The 23,349-nt window shown below is 38.5% G+C and overlaps 1 protein-coding gene across 17 annotated transcripts in view; it reads left to right on the top strand.

Annotated features, from left to right (window-relative positions):
* bru3 (CUGBP Elav-like family member bruno 3) overlaps positions 1–23,349 on the top strand; it is a 725,341-nt gene that overhangs the window by 523,214 nt on the left and 178,778 nt on the right. The window lies entirely within an intron of this gene.

Genomic DNA, 23,349 nt, shown 5'->3' with positions numbered 1-23,349 from the left:
CCGAGTTCATGCTTGCACATGTGGCAACGGTGCTTTGAAAAGTAATTGCTCCAAGCTCCTTATGTCCAGTTTTTGTTGATTGGAAATCTTGCAAACATGATCCTGCAGATCAACCATAAACTATAATGCCAAGTGTGGTTCATAAGTGTCTTGGAACCCTTTCGGTACTCATTGTTCTAATGGCAACCAGGCCTTTTTTCTCTCTTTTGGGGGGGAGTGGTGGGCATGGATCGTCAATATTATTAGCCTTATCCTAGTTATAGACATAGTCACGCTTACGATCTTTCAAACATTTTTCTTGCAAACATTTGTGCAGATTACAGTTGCTCGCGACTTTTGATACCAATCTAGTGTTCAAATTGTTTCTGATGATAAACCTTTATTTGAAAACCATATCCCGGACAGATGTTTCTGCTTTCTCATGTTTCGGATTTGTTTCAGCACCTATTTTGACACCAATTTTGCCAAATCGTGAGATGTGAAAGGGAACATCCAAGTACGAAGCTTCAAATGCTGAATCAGTTCTTCGGTTGGTGGTACTGCCTGGTGCTCCCATGTGTTAAGATGATAACTTATTTTGAAGCGTACTGCGTAAAGTTGTAAACTTTTTCCTGGGTTCTAGCTGGAATATACTATTGTTTCATATAACTTTCATGTTTCTAAACTGTTTTCCCCGTAGCTGACATATGAATGGGACCCTGGGCGTATTTAGTAGTGGAGCCGCTCCTAGAAACCGTTGCTACGTACACTAATCATACACATGCGGAGACGGGCAAGAACGTTATTGTAAGTGAATTTTATTGATACTGATATATTCTATTTCGGTTACTTAACATTGCTGTGATGAAGATGAATGATGATGCGGATAATATAGATGAAATCCTTCTCTGAGACTAGAACCCAGAACTCTCAGGGTAGAGAACTTGAATACAATATCCAAGCGGCTAATTTTTTTTCTTGCCCTACAATTGTAATAAGAAATAAGACTCACTAGAGTTCTTTGAAATTAAAATAGTTTCGTTCCATAGAAGTGGTTATTTCTTCCTGTACAGTCGAGTACTTTTGGTTTAACATAAATTGAAAAACAGCAAATAAGATATTAATAAATTAATGTCTAAAAATTTATATGGGTACGTTAGCGGGTTCGCTATTTGCCCCATCATATTTATTTATTTACTTCTTCTTTTGGATGACGAAGTTAAGGCACAAGCCTTTTCTTACACTTAACCATCTCTACTTCACATTTTACAAATTTAGTTGAAATATCTAACAGTTTGCGAAATATAAAACATCAAAGTACCAAAGAAAATTTTAAAAAAAACACAAAAGGATAAAAATACACAAAAAGAAAGAAGAAAAAACACAAAAAATAAAAAGAGACAAAACACAAAAATACACATGCTGTAAGAAACGTAAGAAATGCACGTACAGCATGAACGCACACATAACAAAAATACATATAATACAAAGACCCTTAACAAAAGATTTGAGACAGGATCCATACAACAACACATATTCTTTTGAAACACATTCATTTATTAAGTAATGTACAGATCATCTGTACAAAAATCAAAATAAATATCTAGTGTTACTCATAAGGACAATCCACATCCCTGCAGACGATTGGCCTGGCTATGGGTCTAGGCGCCACAGCCTTGTTAGTTTGCAAAATTGCAGTTTGCACGTTATCTATCTCAAAATACAGTAGAAAGAGGTCGCAGGAGATTTATGGTACAGGTTTGTAGATGTTGCCTTTGGTTTTATGTATGTATTGTTGTTACAATGTCTACGACACTGTTGATATAGTACCATTGTAACACACGTACGTAGGTTCTGAACGCAACAATAACTTTAAAACTAGGGTGCTATCACAACACTGCCTTGCCTATGTAATGAGTAAATATCTCATCATGAGTAAAAATCAATAACATTTGGATACGCTCTATAAATAAATAGATGTTAAAGCAACACAATGGTTATGGGAGGTCCTCACCATATTGTGGACAAAGTTTATCGTCAATGGCGTTACAATATCAAAATATATTATTATGCTTTTCCTGAATCAACATAGATGTTGGTATTTTCACTGTAACTCGGGACATGTGCAAAAAATAAAACAACATTTACATGAAACATATCAACTGCCGCAAAACTAAATACACTTTATAACTTACTTCTAAAAACATTTTCACAATTTTTTGCACAAATGTGTTATATACACTGAAGAAGCAGGGTCATTATTAGCACATTTATAAAGTGATACAAAGCTCAAAGCACGTCCATTCAAAATAATTATTAATATTATTGTCAATATCGCCATCATTGTTAGCACTTGCCACCGAGGCATCATCTCTTTAATATTGACACATTTAAAAAATGCGAAGAAATGGATGTATTGCAGATGGAAACACTGCATCCCTCTGCCCTTCCGACTTGTTTGTTTGCTAAAGTTACCAGAAACCAGAGCCTCAGTCTGTCAGCGAATCAAAAGCTGCCACGTTTGCAAACGCAAAGTTGCGAAGTTCCCAATCTACACGAAAAGTAGTGGGAAGAGAAGTGGATAGTTCGTGTGGAAGGCGGAGGAGGGGGTAAAAAAAGAAGAAATTGGTGTTGTTCATCCAGTGACGACCATTCCAAAGTTTCACGGGACGTTTTTCTTACCCATCCTCGGCAGTCACCATCCTTCCTCCCCAGGTACGGAGGCTGGAGGCGTTTGTTTTTGGGCAAGCTCCCCCTCTCTCCCTTTATTTATGGATTTCGATAAAGCATATCTTCGTTTGGGACATCGGAAACTTTCGTCATTACTTCGTGCGGGAATAGTGAATCTGCATTACACATAATGTCTGCTCCTTGCCATTTGGGTCCCGATTTTATCTGCTAAGTTCATTTCGTCAGAGTTCAACGTATGCGATTTGTTGACTTTGTACCTGAGTGATTTCCTACTTTATGCTATTTTTATGGACGTCTTGTGCCTACCTCGACAAAAATATAGTTTTTATTAAACTTACACCGTGTTTTAGACTTAGGAAAATTACTTTTTGAAAGTAACAGAGTTGAAGTTCAGTTTGATATAAGTTAGTTTACAGAAGCTATAACTCGTAGAATGTATTGCATACATCAACAGCAATCTGATTGTATTTGTTAACTTTCAAATTGACGTTAATTTTCATTACAACATAATAAACCTTACATGTTTAAATATGAAAATATAGAGAGAAAAGCATTCAAAGGAAACATTTATATTTGAAAAATTACGTCATGCAAAGCATTTGCTCGTAATATTTGTAGGTTTATAAGACGATTAAATTAACTGAAATATAGTTACTCATGTCAAAGAATAACTAAAAAAACTACGTAGTTAAGTGACTATTACTCGAAAAAAGTAACTCTTACTTGCAAACATTGCTGAGTCTTATATATTTTATTGTACAATTTCTTTCTTCAATAGATACAGAATTCATAACACCCACAACACTATGAACTTTCACTAATTATATGTTTAATACAATGCGTATTGTAATTTTCTGAGGTTTTACAAGATACAAAACAAGTGTTACATCAGTTACGTATATTTTTTCCTTTAGATTCAGTGTATTAGGCAAATATTATACTTTCGTTCAGAGTATTTTAGTTCAAGTTTCTTACTTAAAAGCGTTAAAATTTAGTTTAAGGGGTATAGTTTTCAACATCTCAAATACATGTTCGCTTTTCCAGCATCAGATTTTCCTTGAATGCTTCAAAAAATATTTCAGTATCTTACCTTTCATCTGTATATCTTCCCCTAGCCTTTGTCGACGTCTGCTGTAGTTCCCAAAATGTTAAAAAAGAGAAAAAAGCCGTAGATCACTGGAGTGGAAGGTGCATCGGTGGGGGACATATTGACCAATCCGTTTATCCAAGGTTGAGCAGACATTGCTTGATCTGAGGGAGATTCTTTTGTTCGGGATGCATCGCGTATGACGAAATTCAAAAGTGTGGGACTGCTATCGTCATGGAGGCAAGTATCTTTTGAAGTGATTTCCTTTTAGCGTTTTTATCTCTTTGGCTAAAAGGGATCCAGCCCCCTTCCCCCTTTTTCCCTACAACGGAAAAGATATTCAACTCGTTTAGTTGCTAAAAGAGTTACACTGGGGGAGGAAGGGGAGGCCTTAACGAAGAGCAAAATCAGTTTTTTTTGCAGTCTGTGATTTTTTTCCTCTGTAGGCTCTTTGTTCTTCTCAACATCCCTTCTCTTTTGTACTGATTGAGAAAAGGTTCTATCTTCCTTTACCGTCGGAGATATTCATTATTGTATCATCGTACGATTCGTAATCTCGCATAAATCAATTACATTGTTACTAGTCTTCAAATTATACTTTCTTAAGGCTGCTTTGGCCTTCGATCTGAGCCAGCAAAGTCGTTTTCAAAGAATTCCTTTTCTTCCAAAAAACCGCTATGATACTCCAAATTGTGCAAATCACATCTGCAACTGTACATTACACCAGATGTATGGTTCATTCGACACGAGAACGATGAGCATACTTTTATATAATTAACAATTAATAAGTTGAGTTTCAAGTCATTAACGCTCAACTGGCGTATCATGATGTTATATAAGTTACGTTGCAAGAATTAAAAACAATAATTTATACTTCTTGAAATGATCCGTTAAAAATTCAGTTTGCATTTTGAACACAACATGTTACTTGAAATCAATCTTCCTACTAATCAAAATCAGTGTCTTTAATGTTATTAATATTGATACAGCGTTGTTGAAATCAGGGAGTACGTGTTAATTTATAAACAAAAGTGCAATGGAAATTAAACCTCCTTCAAGTTTTGAGAGCAGAAGACAGTTACACATGTGTTTGAAATTCCTCCTGAGGAATCAGGTTGATCTTTGTGAGGTTTGCTTTCGCTATTGCCTACATGTTTCTGATATTTTTATTGCACTTTAAACCTAATTTCTTTACATATATCTACACTGTTGGAAATTAGCATAACACTTACAATATTCTACCTATTATATATTTACGGATTTTGTGATGAAAAAATAGTCATATTTTTAAAATACTGATTTTAAAGTGTTACTCTTAAAGTACACGCTTATTGTAGGTTTGAGCTTACTTAGTAAATACCTGAATTATTACATCAAAATAACAGTAATCTCTTAGCTTAAGTTGCTACATGAGTTTACAAAATACTTATTATGTTATGCAGCAGTAATTTCAATTATTTTTTGTCTACAATAAATCCAACTAATTTTAAAACAAATAGTCATGCAACCGGTTGTGGCACATAGTGGTTCCGATCCCACTTTAAACTGCACGTCCAGTCCTGATATTGCCTTTGTGCATAAAGTTAAGTTAAAAAGTAGACTGAATCAAATAAAATGCCACGTTTATACAATCAGAAATAAGATTTTGGCCCTAATCAAGGCGATCCTCTGGAAACGGCGTCCTGTGCATTCGGTTGTTTCGTGATTACAGGGGCTTCCGTGTTGCAGTCTATCTGCAGTAACCTCAACATATGTTATGCACAGGCCTATGTGTACACATGCATATGCCCATACCGCAACGTTGAGACATGTGGATAACTTGTAAATTTCAATTTTAATATTTCATTTTACATAAAGATAGATAATGATTTAAAATTGGAGTAGTGTTTACTTTAAATGTAACTTTCAAAACGGTCATTGTCATTTATTTACAACGGTGTTACACCACCATTTCTCCATTCAAATGATTGCATTGCATTGCAATCTATGGTAGAAGAAGATTCACTTGAATGCTATGAGAGGAATTTTAAACAAGTGTAAGGTTTTAGAATTTGTAATTTCGTATAGGTTTTTGATTTTGAATTGGTTTGTTTGTGTTTGATTGGTGTTTTAAGTTCACTTCATGCACAGAAAGGCTAATTGGGACTGGAGCTACAGTTTAAAGTGGAATCCGAACAACTATACACCTCAAGTGGATATCAATTTTTAAACAAGCCAAAAAAGAAGTTCATGAGCATCTTGAAATTCGTTGGGAAAAAATGAATGTCTAAGGCCGTGAATATCCGTTCCATCCAACTAATAAATAGTGAACATGACCGTTTTTAAAGTACTAACGGCCTACATGATTAACCTAATTAATGTAATTTCAATTTCACAGTTCTTAAAGATATATTTATGGTGAATACAAGTATAGAGTTTTCCAATAAGAACGATATGATTTTAAAATGAAATAAAATATAAACTATTTCAGATACAACCAAACTTTTTATATTATTTTGAAGCAAAGTTTATTACATTATGTTTGGAATAACACATCATTTAAGTGTCCACCTCGACTTCGTGCACACGGTGAATTCGATGAACCCAATTTTCGATGACTTTGGGCAGTCCTACCTCGTTTTGGGAAAACAAATGGTCCGATGATGCTACCAGCTATAAACCACACCATACACCTTTTGCGGATGCAAGGACTTGTCGTGAATCTCTTGTGGATTGTTTTCACACCAAAAACGACAATTTTGTTCGTTAACATATCTACTTAACCAGAAATGAGCTTCATCTGAGAAGATTTTTTTTTTTGGCCAAAATTATGATCCGTTTCAAGTTGCTCTAAAGACAAAGAACCAAACGTTCTTGAAGCGTGTATTTAGCCATGATGAATTGTCACAGTATACTAAACACAAATGACAACTAGTGACAGTTATAACATTTGAAGCATAGTTGCCAGTTCATTTCAAAATCATATCATTCTTATTGGAAAACCCTTTACAATTTATAATCATTATCTATCTTCATGCATGACATAATATTCAAATTTAAATTAAAAGGGTTGTGTCCCGATTTCTTAAATTAACAGTCACACTGTTAAATTTTAACGGTAGAATGCTGTAAATTTTACGTCAAGTTCTGACAGTGATGTTAATTTACCCTAGGAAACAAAGTAGTTGATCAAGGAAAACTTTTGAGCGCTGAAGAAGAGGCGGTTCAACTTTACCACCCTTAGGCCTTTGCGTGGCAGATGGTCCCTTACTTCGCCATTTCCCACAAAGAAGACGAGGGGGGAGAGCTCTTAGAGTGTGTTTTCTTGTTGGGTCCTCGACCAAGAGGACAGAAACAAAGCACCGCAATCTTTCTTCAGAGCTAGGGTTGGCGTGGATCGAACCAGAATCCTACAAGGGTTGGGTTTTCCTTTAAGCACCTTATCCCCATACGCGATGGTGTGTTCCTATGGGAAAACGCACGTTTTAAGCAGGAGGCCCATCTGAGCACGGAATGCTATTGTAGTTTCTGTTAGTACATCTAAAAATATATATAGTTCGCGCAATTATTTGTTTATATAACCTCCATTAATACTCATCGGATCATATAAAATATTCAAGTCTTACATCCTTGGGGAAAAAATAGAGTAATCTGTGATCGTCATTGGAAAAAAATAGAGTAATTTTTTAACAATTCCTTTCTTTACTTCGATAGATTTCCTACAGTTACTTGAGCGCTATAAGTACCAATTATTTACTGTACTTTTTTATATACTTGCATTGTACTATATTCTAAACGCATGATATTATATACACAATGGTCTTCTTGTAACCATTCACGGCAAACCTTTCTTCAAACTCTAGCCTAGATGGTTATTCTTGAAACGCCAATATGTTTGGGCAATTCGAGCAATGCTTTATTACGTCACAAATTACTATAGTCTGTCTCTATACCCTGTCCCAGCTAACTGTGGAGCAAGGCCGCGCATAGTGGCAGAGAAGGGGAGGAAATCGAGTAGCCAGAGCGAAGCAGTACACGCTGCTGGGAAGCAGTCGCTTTCCCCCACTCCACGCCAGGCTGAACCTCGCCCTTTAATAAAGGAAAATTGAAATTGAAATTGAATTCCGTTCCTCTTACGTGTTCATTGGTGGATCCGTCTCGCGTCACTACTTGCGCAAAGACTTCTTTGCGTTTGCCTGCTCCACAGTTAGCTGGGACAGAGTATATAATCTGTAGGAAAAGGCAGCGCATGACGGAAGAGAAGGAGAGGAATCGAGTTGGCGCAGCAAAGCATTTCTCTCTGCTGCAAGCGGCACTTACTTCCCCTCTCACGAGTCCATTGGTGGAGCCCTCTGGAGTCACTTGCGCAGAGACTCGTTCGTTTGCTCCAGAGATTCGCAGGACAAAGTGTGTCCTTCCTCTGTGTTTTTCATTGCAAGAAAAAGTTCTTCCTACTGCTCGGAGCCATCTCGAAACTCTTAAGTTTTTCACGCTAAGATGTTCAAGCATTTGTTGAACAACTTCAATTGCATGTTAGAAGTTCATCTGCTCGCACGTCTGGCTTAATTTTTACGCTAGGATGTCTTGTTCATACATCCAGGTCACGTTTTACGCTAAGATGTTCAATTCTTCGTTTGATGTGGTATTTAAAATAGGATGTTCCATTCATTCATCCGGTTTATTTTCACGCCACATGACCAATTATTTTTTCATCCGGGTTAATTTTTACGAGCATATTTTATGTAGAGCTGGATGACATGAGTCCCATCGGCTCTGTTTTATGGCGTCTAGATACGACATTATGAAACGCTATCCACAAGTCAAGACACATATCTAATCAAACGTTAACTCCTTTCATCTCCTCGGTAAAATAAAGTCTGGACAATCAGATACAATCATTATATTAATTAATTAAGGGATAACTCTGTTTGATTCACTGTGGAAACAGAGTGCGCAGTAGTCAATGCACTTATGTATTTTTACATTTAACTGATTTTCCCCACGTACATTTTGAATTCATATTTCTTAATTATTACCCAATTTAACACACAAATTCAAATACATTTGTAAATATATTACACACACCCGCTCCATATGCACACGCATACATACACGCCACCCCACATACTTATTGTACGTACATACATTATCTCGCATTAAAACTCAAACCTCAATCTAAGCACAGTTTTGCTGTCATAAAATTCAATCAGATTTCGAGGCAAATAACGTAAGGTAGAACAATAGCCTTTTGACGTCATCAAAACTCACAAATATGTTTAATTCAGATGCCAGTCGTGGTGAAGAGGAGCGGATTTCGAACTTTTTCCTCATTGTACTCTTTAGTCGTAACTAAACGTCTAGTGTACCCGCAGCATAGATTTTCTCCGAATAGTATGTTCTTGGCAACTTTTTTGGCTGCCTGATTGGTGGGGCGTTTTTGATATGTTGGAGGCGTGTATCTGCAATGGAGCAAAATGGTGTGGAAAGATGGTAAACAAGTAAGCATTAAAATCCTTCGTTTATTATTTTATTGGGTGTTTCTATGTTTAAAATCTTTATGATTAGTTACAAAAATAAAAGTGAAACACATGTATGGTAAGAAGTACATAACAACTAATTTTTCATATATGTTTTCCAGAGTTATTGAAAAAAGTAAAGAAGAAAAATTAGTTTGTAAAACTATCAGGCACAATTTTGGAGTTTTTATTGTAAATCCTTAGTGTTTCTAGCAAGAAGGATGTGCCTGCATAGCACGACACACTTTCTTGATGTCTGGTTGAGCAGTTGAAACTTTCAAGCGGAGATTCGGCTCCGAATTTAGTACACCATGGAAGTAAAACCACTCTCCGAGCTGATTGCGTACCCCCTTCAAGTAGTTCATGTACCCCTGTTGGTACGCGTACCACAGTTTGAGAACCACTCGGATTTAACCTCAAACAGGCACGACTATCCCATCTGTTCGTAAAGTGAATTTATACAAAGTTGAAGAGTAACGTTAACATGTGAAGACTTTGCTTTTACTTTCAAAGGTACTCAAGTTGAATCTTCTTCTACCAAAATCTTGCAAAGTTGGGATGTCTGGTGCTGTACATAAAGGCACATTTAATATATATAACCCGTGCCCCTCCTTCCCCTACTTTGAAAACGAGCTTTTCGAAGACACATTCTGTCGTTTCGTAACAACGTTCGTTCCTACTTTTCATCCTTTTCATCATCTTTTTGCTCCAACAGTCTGGGAAACTCTGAGACTTCACAATCTCATCAAGCTAGTTGATGAGGAGGCCCTCGCATCCCTTGAACCTATTCGGGAACGCTGCGTTAACGCCTGCTTATACGTGTGTGTGTGTGTGCGTGTGTGTGCGAGAGAAGAGAACGTGCCTCAGATTCCCTTTGCCTCAATCTTAAGAGACTTCATCACTTTGCCAGAGTGATGAATAAATTAGTCTCTTCCTACTTCTCCCTTCCACCATCGCTAATCTGAACCTGGGGCGAAAATTGGTATTTGCAAATTGGAATTTCTACCCTTTTTTTCCCCTTCATCTTTCACTCTTTTCATGGTTATATTAAAGTCCCAGTAAGAGGTCCTCGACGTCCCCACTTTTCTCCTAGTGGAAACATTTTTCAGATTGGTATAACTTCACGCACACACTCGCACGGCATCTAAGGGGAAACCCTCTTACTTCCTATGAAAGGGAACATTTTTATCCCAGTTAGGCCCCCCAAGTGGAGACAAACTTTCTTGGCATTTCTGATTTTCAGAAAAACTTTACGTCACGAGGGAATCGCTAGTCTATAAGCAGCATGTTTTTCTAAAGCCTTTGAAGTTGAAGGAATTCGAGATTTTTGCAATGTACTTCTCTGAACTGGGGATATTTAAAATATAATTCCTCTTCAAATCTTACTCATATTACACCGTTAAAAGAATTCCGTTCAACTTGAAGATGAGTTTTGACTACAGCGGGTATTCAAACGGGAAATCAGTATTTACTCATTAAGTTATTTCACGGATACATCTAAATCATTGCACATTCTTTACCACAACACTCGAACTTCATTTTATATATGTGGATACCATGAGCTATACTCTATCCAGGGAATCTCTGAAGCATAGAGATTCTAACCCTTTTTGGGGAGCCTCCCCGCTGGCGCAGTGGTAGCGTCCTCGCCTTGTAATCAAGGGGTCCTGGGTTCGATACCCGATGGAGGCACATAGTGGTTCGGATCCCACTTTAAACTGTAGGTTCACTCCCGATTAGCCTTACTGTGCATAAAGTGGACTTAAAACACTAACACAATCCAATCTAACCCTTTTCAAACGAAGATTCTCAAGTATAGACCCTTTGCAGATGGATACTCGAAACTGCAGCACCCACCAAGCCTCCTATATATGTGTCTGCTATGCCCTCTTGAGGATTTTTTTTTGTGTGTGTGAAAAGGGGGAGGGGTGTTTCTCGCCTCTCAACTCAGCACCTATTTTGGTGGTTATTTCTATTTCGGTTATTATACGTCGCTTTTCTGTCTTTTGGGTTAATCGCTACGACAAGGATAGCCTGGAAGATGGAAAAGGCACAGGACAATAATTCGAGAGGGGATTCTGCTGGTTGTGGGTCGGGTGCAAGAGTATACCCTACAGGAATACAGTTTCCAAGGTAGCACTAGAGTATATTCCAAAAAGGACATCCCCACACACCTAAGTGCATCGAATTATGCACCCAAATTGCATGAAGTTTGCACATCGGGTTCTGTTGCGTGGATGGTTGGCACTCTCGCTTGCAATATATTTTTACACTTTATTTTTCCTCTTTACAAGTGACATGCCTGTTATGCCTTCCGTTCATTGCAGAACGTATGGTTCGTTTACAACGCCTCCTTTCGGCAGTGTTCAGTTTTAAACAAAGAAACCTCGGAGTGTGGAAGGATATTAGCGTACGATGTGTACCAACAATCATGTCAGTGGAGGATCATAACCATACATTCGCAATTATGTTTACCGAGACGTTTTTGCTTTTACTATTGTGTACTTTTCACCGTTTCAGTTTGCGCTATCACTTCAGATACACCCTGTATATATATTATTAAAAGTATGCCACTGCAAAACAATGTACATATGACATTCACGCTAACAACCATTTGTAATGAAGTTGTTCTTTTTGCGTTTGACGTCTCGTTTCGAACCCAAGACGATCACTAAAAAAACAACATAAATGTATCCTTAATATATAGAACCGCGCAACACAGGCTCACAATTGCCACTAATGGACTGGCTTTCTCGTATACTCTGTCTAGAGCTAGGGGACGATAGCAAGTATCTGCGCAAGTAGTCACTCGAGAGGGTCCGACCAATGAACACGTGCAAGGGAACAGGATTGCGTGGAAGCAAAAGAGAGACTGCAGCTACCAGCTAGTTGTACTGCTTCGCTCCGCCCACTCGCTTTCTCCCCTTCTCTACCATTGTGCGCTGCCGTGCTCCACAGATTTCCTGAATAGAGTATAAGTATCGACTTTATAGAGGCCTGTCTCGTTCTTGTTTCGATTGTAACAAGGCTGTCTCGTTTGGAAACGAGACTATACCGAGATTTACCTCGTCTCTGTACAACCCATATTGGGGAGAACGAAGCCAAAAAGCTATTTATTAAATATTTGCCGTTCGAAATCACCAATCCAGCAAAATACCTACTCGAAATAACAAGTCAGATTTGTTCAAATAACGATTTCTTTTTGTGGTATAGTTGTTGATGGGCGTTATCTTTTACAACCCCTCCCACTCCCACCCCTTCGCTTCTATCTCCGCCATTGGCCATTTCATCTCCCTCTCTCTATTGCTGGAAAAAAATGACGCCCGCAGTTTCCGAAGCTGGACAATTTGATTGCGTTCAATTCCATGGAAATTCCACTTTGGAATCGTGTTCATGGGTCGTTCGATGGGCACTAATATAGCTGGAAACAAGATATATATATGCATGTACTCGCGTGTTGGGGTCAATTTACAAAGAGTGTATTGGGCGGGTTCATCGTCGACCGAATATTGGGTGTTGAGAGACCCCTTCCTGTCGTTTATTAATACAGAGGTTTTGTAGCGGCTTTTTCGAACTGGAAATGGAGCGCATTGTTAAAGACTAATTTCGATCCTTGATGTTTGGGGGGATGTGCTTTATGAGCTGGGGAACCACGTGTGTGTGATGTGCATTAGCTGTCGACGTCCTCATGAACTGCGACTCTGTTCTTTTTCGGCATGCTCTCGTCGGGTGACGTTTATCGACAATGGTATTGGATATTCGACAGGTTTTGTTGAAGTTGGGGAGAATGGGGAGAAAGTTGGACCGAAATTAGTTTGTCAATAAGATGTGCCAACGTTGGAAAAATACTAGAGTTTTTTTTTCTTCACACCAGTGAAAACCGTACTTCAATTTTGTTTGGGTTTAGACAGGGTGATTATAAAATCCCGTGCCCATAGTTGTTCGATTCACTCCAGTTGGGTGTTTATATTACGAAGCCTTCCTTATTCATTGAAATACATTTAACGCTTTGGTGTTCATGAAACTTCCACTAGGATTCCCCCCATTGTATCCCAGTGTCAGGCTGTTGCAACAAAGTAGATGGATAGTGGTGTTCAAGTTCAGAAGATTCAACTAATGCCTGTCTGTTGCTTTAAACGTTCATTTGATCAGTTAGCGCACATCGCGTGGCAATACACCATACATTACACCACTCCAAGACATAGTGTAAACGGTGCAGATGCCATTGACACCAAATCAACTAAGTAGACGAGCAAATGTTGCACCGTGTAATCAACTAGACGCGTTAGTGCAGAGGGAAAGTCAAAAAGTGCAGAAAACTAGACGAGGCTAATACACTTGGTCACCGACCGGGATTTGTCACCTTTCACTTTACATAATGGCAAATGGTTATGTATTTTTTCCAACGCTCGATCCGCCATTACCACTCAGGTGTTCCACATGTACTCATTATGAGAGGGTGGGTGTGTCCCCAGAGCCGCTTTTGCTGGTACCTAAATGGTAAGATTCTTTCCTGAGAATACTCACCTAACAGTCAGACTCCACCTCAAGCACTAGCCTCCCGGTCTCAAGGGTAGAGTAGATTATTTTTTTAAAATCTTTATCCTCGAATTGATAAACATGTATAACATGAATTGCATACAAATATATTGTTACTTTTAATCGTTCTAATATAATTTTTAACAGCTTAAATCACTGAAGTGCTTTGTAACTTTTACGATGCAAAATTACAAATTGATTGTGGGTGGAGAGTACAAATCGGTGAATTTTTACTTTGACAAAATTAACGGAAACCTTTCCATGGTATTATACAAGAAAAAAATACGTAAAATTGTTGAGATATATAGTTCTTAGTAAATATTCTTCTTTATGTTACTGTATTGATCTGTTTGGTTTCCAATCACTACCAATTTGGAAACAGAAAAAATACTGTAATCTTCAAATCTTTGATTTTGAAATGAAATTCTCAAGGAAGCGAGTCAGTTCTGAAATGAAGCTAAAAAATGAAATTGAGCTTGTTAGAACTACAGTTATAAATCGAAAAAGCTTCTATGAGCAACGCAAAGCTTCAAAAACTCAAAATGCTGACCAAGGCAGAATTTACTTTATTTTAAAACATAAACTAAACGTTACGTTTCAAACTTCTAGCAAGGTCTTCTTCAGACTCTGTACTAAATACAAATCAAATAAGGTACACAACAGGAAGATACACAAAAATCACTCCCCTTGAGACACAAGATTATTAGAAAGTTGTTCATCTGGAACATTCCTTTCCAGGTGTTTCAGCAGGTGGCCTTCTCCTGACAACAGATAAGCATTCCTTTTCATCTGGAACGTGGTTGGACTCCTTATCTCACGCTCTTTTTCCTTGTCCTTATGTTCTTTCAACATGTCTTTCCACCTCTTTTTTGTTTCTCCTATGTACACACTCTGATATTCTTTACACTTTACTTCGTAGATAATCCCTTCTCTGTTTTCCTTTTACTTGTTTTCATTCTTCGCTATTCTTAAGATGCTTCGTCCTCCCTTCCTGTAAGTTTTAATTCCCGCTTTTCTAAGCACTTTGCATATCTTTTTCTGTGGTCTTTAGTGTTGCCCACGAGACGAGACGAGACGAGACTTTGGTCTGTCCCGTCCCGTCTCGTGAAAATGCTGTCTCGTCTCGTGTCTCGTCTCGAAAATATTCGTTTGTCCCGTCTCGTGTCCCGTCTCGAAGGGTTCTGTCTCGTCTCGTCTCGTCCCGTCTCGTTTTGTCCCGTCTCGTCTCGTAAAAGTGATCCGGGATATCATGCCAACAAAAGTCAAAAGTAGCAGAAACACGAAATATTTTTCCGGAAAATTGGATAAATCTCCAAATATTTTACCCATTGCGTGGTGAGAATAAATAAGGTTCGTCAATCATGAGGACATTAATATTAAAAATGCAGTTTGTTGGTTACTGATTGCTAGGTATCTTATGAAATCTACCTTGTGGTTTTTCTCGTTTCATACAACTGTCTACCCATCGTACATTTATACCAAGTTTGTTAGAACCTGTCCCGTTTCCCGTCTTAGCGATCGCTCGACAGTTTTGGTGCCAATGAGAAACGAGAAAAAAGTCGTCTGCTGGGCAGCGAGGAGCGAATGGAAGCCAAAAGAGGGAAGCTTACGTAGACGCTGTTGCCACGTTGCGTATTTTAATTTGCTGCCTGGCTTTGGCTTTCCCCAGCACGGTGTTCTGGCGGTCTTCAGCAGCAACACCGCTTGGTTTATGCTAGAAAAGCCAGCAATCAGCTACCGCGGGAAGCCGGACAGGTTGTAACAAACACGGTATAAGTGAGTGCTCTTTTTCATTACTGCTATACCTTTTGGAAGTCTTGAAATGTTTTCCAATAGACCTTCTTTCTTTCTGAATGTCGAACTTCCGTGCACTATGAAAATGTACATTTTTTCTTTAAATTCCAAGCTTGGCGCTGGGGAGCAACAAAAAAGTTTTTAAATGTGTAGTACGAACACAAAAGACTATTTAAAATTTCAATATTTAGTATATTACAAATAGAAAGCATTCATTGTTCTTAATATTGTTAAACATCTTCTATGACATAAGTTTCAACAAGTGTTTCTTTGTGATATTGTGCTGTTTCTTATGCTCAGCTTATGACGCACATACTTCTTTGTTTTCCCTTTAGCCTCTAAGTCCGGTACCACCACCGCTTGATCTAATTTATCCTTCGGCAGGCACGCATCTAGAAATATATGTCGGGGGAGGGTGTCTGAACCAAGTGTTTCAGAAAAAATGATAATAATAACATTAACGACAACAATTAAGCAAATGTTTAAATTAATGCATTAATATAATTCATAGGTCCGTTCACTTCAATATGTTTGGTTTGTTTTGATTTGGTGTTTTAAGTCCACTTTATGCACAGTAAGGCTAATCGGGACTGGACCTACAGTTTAAAGTGGGATCCGAACCACTATGTGCCTCCACTGGGTATCGAACCCGGGACCCCTTGATTACAATGCAACGACGCTACCACTGCGCCATCGGGGAGGCCCTCCACTTCAATATGTAAATTAATCAATTCTATTTTTTTTATATTGTTATTGCATGACATGTTACAAAGATGGTAGAAGAATAGTAATATAACAGCACAAATATTAGCTAATATCTAGCTTACGTGTAGTTAAGATCGTCAAAATCTGCATAAAAACAGCTGTCCTGGCAAGAAAATTAATGTCAAAAAAGGTGATGAATTGAATATTTGCTGAATAACAAAAAAAGATGTTACATCCAGTTGACGAAAAATAAAGTTCCTGATTAATATTTTATGCTCATTATTATAAGTAGTAGCATACATAAAACTTCATTGATACTGTCATTCAAAGCAGTATGATCCCAATAGAATCCTTGTTTTCTAGTAAGTTCGGCAGGAATATGTAACCCTCGATTATGCTAAACAAATATATTTTTTTGTGTAGCTAGAGCAAGGCCCCAGTAGGATGCAAGAAGCCTTTCCTGCAAAAGTGTATGTTTTACGAAGCGAAGAAACGTGACAAAACCACCACGTATGGAAGGCAAACCTGCATTAATTTTATATCGCATGTTTACAGAGCCGTGCCTCCTGAAGTTATAAAAATCCCAACTTCCATGATTCTTTTAGACATGCTATAGTTGAAAAAAAATATGTTTAGATGCACCCAAAGTGCATCATTATCAGATTATGCATAAAACGTGTTATTGGAATCAACATATTTGTGTAAATTGGGTGCCTCCCCGATGGCGTAGTAATAACGTCGAGGTCTTGTAAGGGTCCTCGCGTCGATACTCAATGGAGGCACAAAGTGGATCGGATCGCACTTTAAACTGTAGGTCGGTTCGCGATTTAGCCTATTTGCGAATCAAGTGGACTTAAAAAAAACAAAAAACAATATCAACCTTAAGAATATTAGAATAAACTAATTCACCCGCAGGTAAGTCAAATTTCACATATCCTTCTTCATCCTCGTTCATAGACTTCCTGCAATACTCTTGTGTTGCATCCCACCAGGTGCGAAAAATGTGAAGTTATTATTTCCCCGTACTGCGTTATTTCTTTTCATAACACTAAGGCTAAATTCTCGTTTTATTTGAACTTTTAAAAAATGTGCAAAATACGTCTCTATCTTTAAACAACCACCCTTTCCCATGTATGTGTAAAATAATCCCACTCTGTCTCAGAAAACCTCTTCCTAAGATCAAATGAAGGAAACAACTCTCAAGTCTCAACAATTGTAAATTTTTGCTTAAATTTCCTATCATTTATACAAACAGTAGCACATATCACGTCCTTTGGTGCAACACTGTCAACAGCTAATGTTACTTTCCTCGTCCTAATAAATTTACTTCCAACCAGTGACGGCGCCAGGGAAATTTGACTGGGGTGGGGGGGGGGGCGGCTGGCAACAAAATATTGTAAGGGGGCAGTCACATTAAAACGCCCGAAAACACTACAAATATATATACCTATATAATAATAATTATAATAATAATAATTATTATTATTATAATTATTATTATTATTATATTCATGTATGGTGTTTTGTGTGTGTCTTTTATTTAGAGTGGACGTTTACTGCCTAAATTTACTTCTTGATTACGAGTTTATCTCCACATGATTCGTTTTAATAAAGACATTAATTCTTTTTTATTGGTAAGTTGCGTTGTCTCTAGTGGCCTATTTCAGTATTGAAAGACATTCATAATTTTATAATTCATCGTCTTTCTTGAGATGAAACTACTGATATAAATATTTAAGTTATGAGATAATAATATAAATGATGAAAATAATGCTTCTAAGAGTTTAATTTTCTTGCAAAATAAACGTGACGTTGGAAGAAATGAATCTTCTTAAGTATTAGAAACAATGTGAGGCACTTAGTGAAGTGCAATTCTCCTGAAGGAGAATTCTGCTCTATGTGCTTTGGAGAACACATTGCTCACCTTTGGAACGTCCAGGACTTGACATTTCTTCCCAATGGCAAGAACAGCCAAATGAGGCAGTTTGCATCCAGCATCCTGTTTCGAGCAAGCCTTTTCAAAGATTTTAATCTTCGCAACGCTGAAGAGTTTTGGGCAAAATTTGTGTTTCACCTTTCAGGGAAATGTTATCATAGGATAAAAAATCAGACAAAGGTTACAGTAATCTCATAATTCAAGAAATATTCTGACCCTGGCAATACTTACTCTTACTCTGCCACTCCAACGTATGTCAGTGCTACCCAATTACAGGCACCTATGGAGTTCGTGGGAAGAAGTTCTTCGATTTTGATATGTACGAGAAAGAGCGAACCTGCATCTAATGACTGAAGAGTGGCAAATCATAATAAGTGTTCTTTTACCTGCCCGCGATATGTTTTGAATCGAATTTTAAGTGTAATTTGCATTTTAAGATTCACGTTCAATACATTTCCAAACAATATCCCCTCATTAGCTTCAAGAGTATCGAAGAAATCCACTTTGTTAAGGTTTCCTCAGACTCATCATCTCGAAATTCAAGTCCCTGAATAGTAAGAAACCGCGATGAATCCACAACAACTGACATGGAGTGTCGGGTTTTCTTCGATCACCTTTGGTCCTGGGTTCGATACCCAGTGGAGGCACTTTAAACTGTAGGTCCAGTCCCGATTAGCCTTACTGTGCATAAAGTGGACTTCAAACGCCAAATCAACCAACCAACCAACCAAATCTTGAATCAACTTTGAATGTCTTTTAATAATTAGCGTTGTCACTAACGACCACGATTAGAATAATTTGCCCGTACTACAGATGATGTCTTGTGGTCCTGAAAATATTCGTGATGTTTTAAAACCATCCACATTCAACACTTTTTCCCAGTTCTTAAGACTGGTTGAAACTTAGGTTAATCTCGGCTATTACAGGACATAAATGAATGAGAAATCACCTATGCCCAGGTCGGCGCTCGAATCTTGGACGAAGCAAATGAATATTTGTTAATCAAGTTGGTATTATAAGCAGGAAAGTGATATCATGCAGAATACACCAATTTGAAAAGGTGAAAATCGTCATATTCTTATAAATGAGCTCTCTTATTATTCAATATTTAATTAACTTCAGTTGGGGGGCCCGGGTGGGGGGGGGGCGAAGTGTCTGACATGGGGCGTCCCCCTTTCCCCTCTGGCGTCGTCAATGCTTCCAACCCTCTAAGAACTTCGCTGCTGATAGCCTCACCTTCGAAATGGAAGCTTGTGTGCCGGCGAATAATACAAAGAACTTGTGTTCACTGTCCCTCTTTCATTCAAAGTCTGCCGTTTTCCTTTTCAGCTTTTCCTGCAAAACTTCCTGTCAGCAAGCAAACCAAAGTACACAATTTTTATTGCCCCTCCCTTGCATCAACTTTCATTCCTGCTTTAGGCCTGGATTTATGGCACGTACCCGCTACTGCAGGTCAACCTCACCCTATGTTTGGTGTTTGCCCTCTGAAGCAACGGTGTGCATTGTTCAAAGCGAAACCTCTGTCAGTGGGGAACGGCGAAAAATAGTCTCGGAATACACCCTGGTCGTAAACAAGCTCCCGCCACCCTGACATTGCTGTCAGCTTCCCTCTGAAGTTCGATAAAACTACTTTGTGAAATGTGTTTAATAACGAGTGAAAATGTAGACAGTAGATACTACATGTATTTTGCTCATAAACTTGAAGGCTAAATTTACAGAATAAAAAGAACAGCTACAACATTCCTTCATCTGATTTACAGAAAGGCTAATCGGGACTGGACCCACAGTTTAAAGTGGGGTTCAAATCACAATGTGCCTTCACCGGGTATCGAACCCGGGACCCCTTGATTACAAGGCGACGATGCTACCACTGTACCATCGGGGAATCCCCTCATAGAACAAAGTTTCTTTCTACGACGATTATACAGAACGTTGTTCACTTCATTCATTTGAAATCTATTCTATATCAGCCTCAGTATTTCGTTATTACAATCCAAGGAATAGTATTCTCCTTAAATAAGAAATAAAGAAATAAAAAAAAAACATTGGAAATAATCTTCAAACGGACGTAAAAAAATCGAATCCAACCACCTGCAGAATGCCTGAGGGAAACAACAAGACTTTTCTCAACAAAGATATATCCGAAATTTCCATAACATTCTAATAATTTCGCAACCCGTGCAAATAATAATGTGTTAAAATCTTGTCATTGTTCCCTGTAAACACTAAAACCACCAAATTACTTCTTTCCATATTTCCCGTATTTTCTCCTCCTCTTTAGCTCTCAGCTGTTCGAAGTGGGATAATGCAAGATTATTTGTCCCTAATTATCTCCTTTTCTTAGTCTTGCTTATATCTTGGACTCCTTAATAACTTTCCCAACTCCTTATCAATTTGTACTGCCATGTTTCCTACAATGCTTTTCCTACTTTCTAATAACAATCACTTCTGTACACCCTTTGATGTAAAAATTAAATAATAAAAATAAACCATATCCGTCGGTCCGTTTATCTTTCCAACCTATAGAGCTGAGACTATTTTTACAAGATAAACCTCGGACGCAGACATTCCACGATCTTTTGGCCCCTCCTTCCACCTTCTCTACCTGCGCTTTTACTTGATGTTATTCAGAATTGTATTAGTATCTGGAGTACTATCGTAACATAAAGTTATTAACCTGGAATATTTTTTTTTAAAAAAATGGAGAGTAACGCTGTGTTTCGAAAGAGTATAGGAAATAAGTTTAGGTATTCATTCATGCCTCTCTCTAGAATAGTCTTCTTATTTTGACTTAATACACGCTCATCAACGTTTCTAATTAAAATACTTTATTCCAAGCAAACAAGTATTTGCAACTGATTAAAAATTTTGCTTTTATTTTTTCGAGACATTCGAGACGAGACGAGACTTTTCAAAAGCCGTCTCGTCCCGTCTCGTGTCTCGTCTCGAAAACGAGACGAGAAAGGCATTCCGTCTCGTCCCGTCTCGAATTTCAAAAGGCTTGTCCCGTCTCGTGTCTCGTCTCGTTTTCGAGACGAGACACGAGACGAGACGGGACATGTCCCGTCCCGTGAGCAACACTAGTGGTCTTCCCCATACTCCTTATGCCAAACCACCTCTCTTTTTCTTTCTCCTCCTCATACAAACTGAATTGTCAAGTAAAGGGTAGTCTAGTAGCCCTTTAGTATCATATGATTAAATTCACTTAACTTATTTGGCCCTTTTGCTATTGTTTCAAGAGTTCGAGGATCGAAAACAATATTCAAAAGACAAATACCTTTTTGTTTGTAAAATATCGGCAGAATGAAGCTCATATTTAACCTCTTTACACTGAAATTAATTATTTGAATGCATGAGCTACGTTGCCTTCATAAAAAGTGATGCGTTTGAACGATATCAATACTGGAAACATCATCTAAGATGGTCCTGTCTCAGTTATTTCGTCAATATGGCTTCCCACAGATTACAAGCATGCGCATGTTGTCTTCGAGCAAGCACAGCTGAGCTCCAGTAGTTAATTCAGATTTCTTGGTCGAGTACTTAGGAATAATTAGTGAGGAGTTGGGACAAGTCTTTGTTGCAAAGTTAGTCTGTATTGTTGGATGTACTTCCACCGTCGCTCCCCTTCCCCCCCTCTTCTTTTTACCCGGGCTATAAGGATTTCAAGGGCCTTGTCGGCGCGGCTCTATCAGAGCGATACGCAAATGAGTCCGTGTAGCAGGTTCATTACAAGCCTGTTAGCCCGGCTGTGATGGCGGGTTTCCTCGGGGCCAAGGCATGTCGGTCGGGGGATGCTTGCCCAGTGGTGACAGGGAAAGGCCCACGCATCCAAATAGAGCAGCGAAAGATAAGAGGGGTTGGGGGCAGGCGAAATTGAACAGGCGGGGAACGACGGGGGTAGGGGATAATTTCGTAGCCGGTGGGGGCTAGCGGAGAAGGCTGGATTGTAATGAGATTACAAAGTCTACATCCAAAGCCAATCGAAATGACGGTAAATGCTTTAGACTGAAATAATTGCATTTCGAGGATTGGTTTCACTGTATCTTGCAACATGCACGTCTTCTAGTGCGGGGATGACTTGTAAGTGGACATAACTTGAAAGGAAATTAAGTCGCCTTAGTGATCGTTATTGAGTAATTAGCTCTGAAAGTTGTAGGTTCGAGTCCCGGGTAGGTTGTCTGGTTTTATCCCGTTTCGTCTTATCCCTTTTCACCTTATCCCGTTTCGCCGTATCCAGTTTGGCCGTATCCCGTTTCGCCTTATCACGTTTCGCCGTATCCAGTTTGACCTTATCCCGTTTCGCCGTATCCCGTTTGACCTTATCCCGTTTCGCCATATTGCGTTCTCACCTTACCCAATACAATTTCGCATGATTTATGTAACACTAACTTTCTAAGGCGAAATGAAACATCCCATTTCGCCTTATCCTGTTTCGCCTTACACACCAAAAAATTCCCACCAGGGAATATTATCGACATGAAGGGTCATTATTATTAATGTATTACTAACCTAAACTAACCTAATCTAACCGACAGGACAATGGGAGCCAAGGTAGGGACCATCACAAGCTCTGCGCTCCCTTTATGAATTTCCCTTCAAGTCGATAATATTCCCAGGTGGGAAATTTTTGTGTGTAAGGCGAAACAGGGTAAGGCGAAATGGGATGTCCCGTTTCTCCTTAGAAAGTTAGTGTCACATAAATCATTTGAAATTCTATTGGGGGAGGTGAAAACGCAATAAGGCGAAACGGGAGGACACGGGCTGTGTATACTAATCATTAGTCCTCATCAACACAACTGACTTACAGAAAGAAATAATATTAAACAATTCCAATAAAATTGTTTTTACAAATCATACCTGAATTGGTAAAACCTTTTTGGACCGACCTCCTTAGAGGAGTGCTTAGCACAGTGCGCTACAATGCTAGGGGCCTCCAGATCGACGGGTGTTCTTGGAGAAGGACATTTCATCATATCATTATTCATCTTCATCTTCGCGATTAGCCACAAGTAGCAGAAAGGCGAAGTAAAATAAACCAAATCAATCAATTAAAACATTTTATACTCGAGTTGGTTAAGTTCTAGAATGAAGTTAAGCGCACACGGATTCAGCCCGCAAAGAAC

The sequence above is a fragment of the Lepisma saccharinum genome, chromosome 9 (genome assembly GCF_977018435.1).
Source record: "Lepisma saccharinum chromosome 9, izLepSacc3.1, whole genome shotgun sequence".
NCBI classification, from domain to species: domain Eukaryota; kingdom Metazoa; phylum Arthropoda; class Insecta; order Zygentoma; family Lepismatidae; genus Lepisma; species Lepisma saccharinum.
Note: the sequence above shows the minus strand (reverse complement) of the source record. Positions and strands in the feature narration are given on the sequence as shown.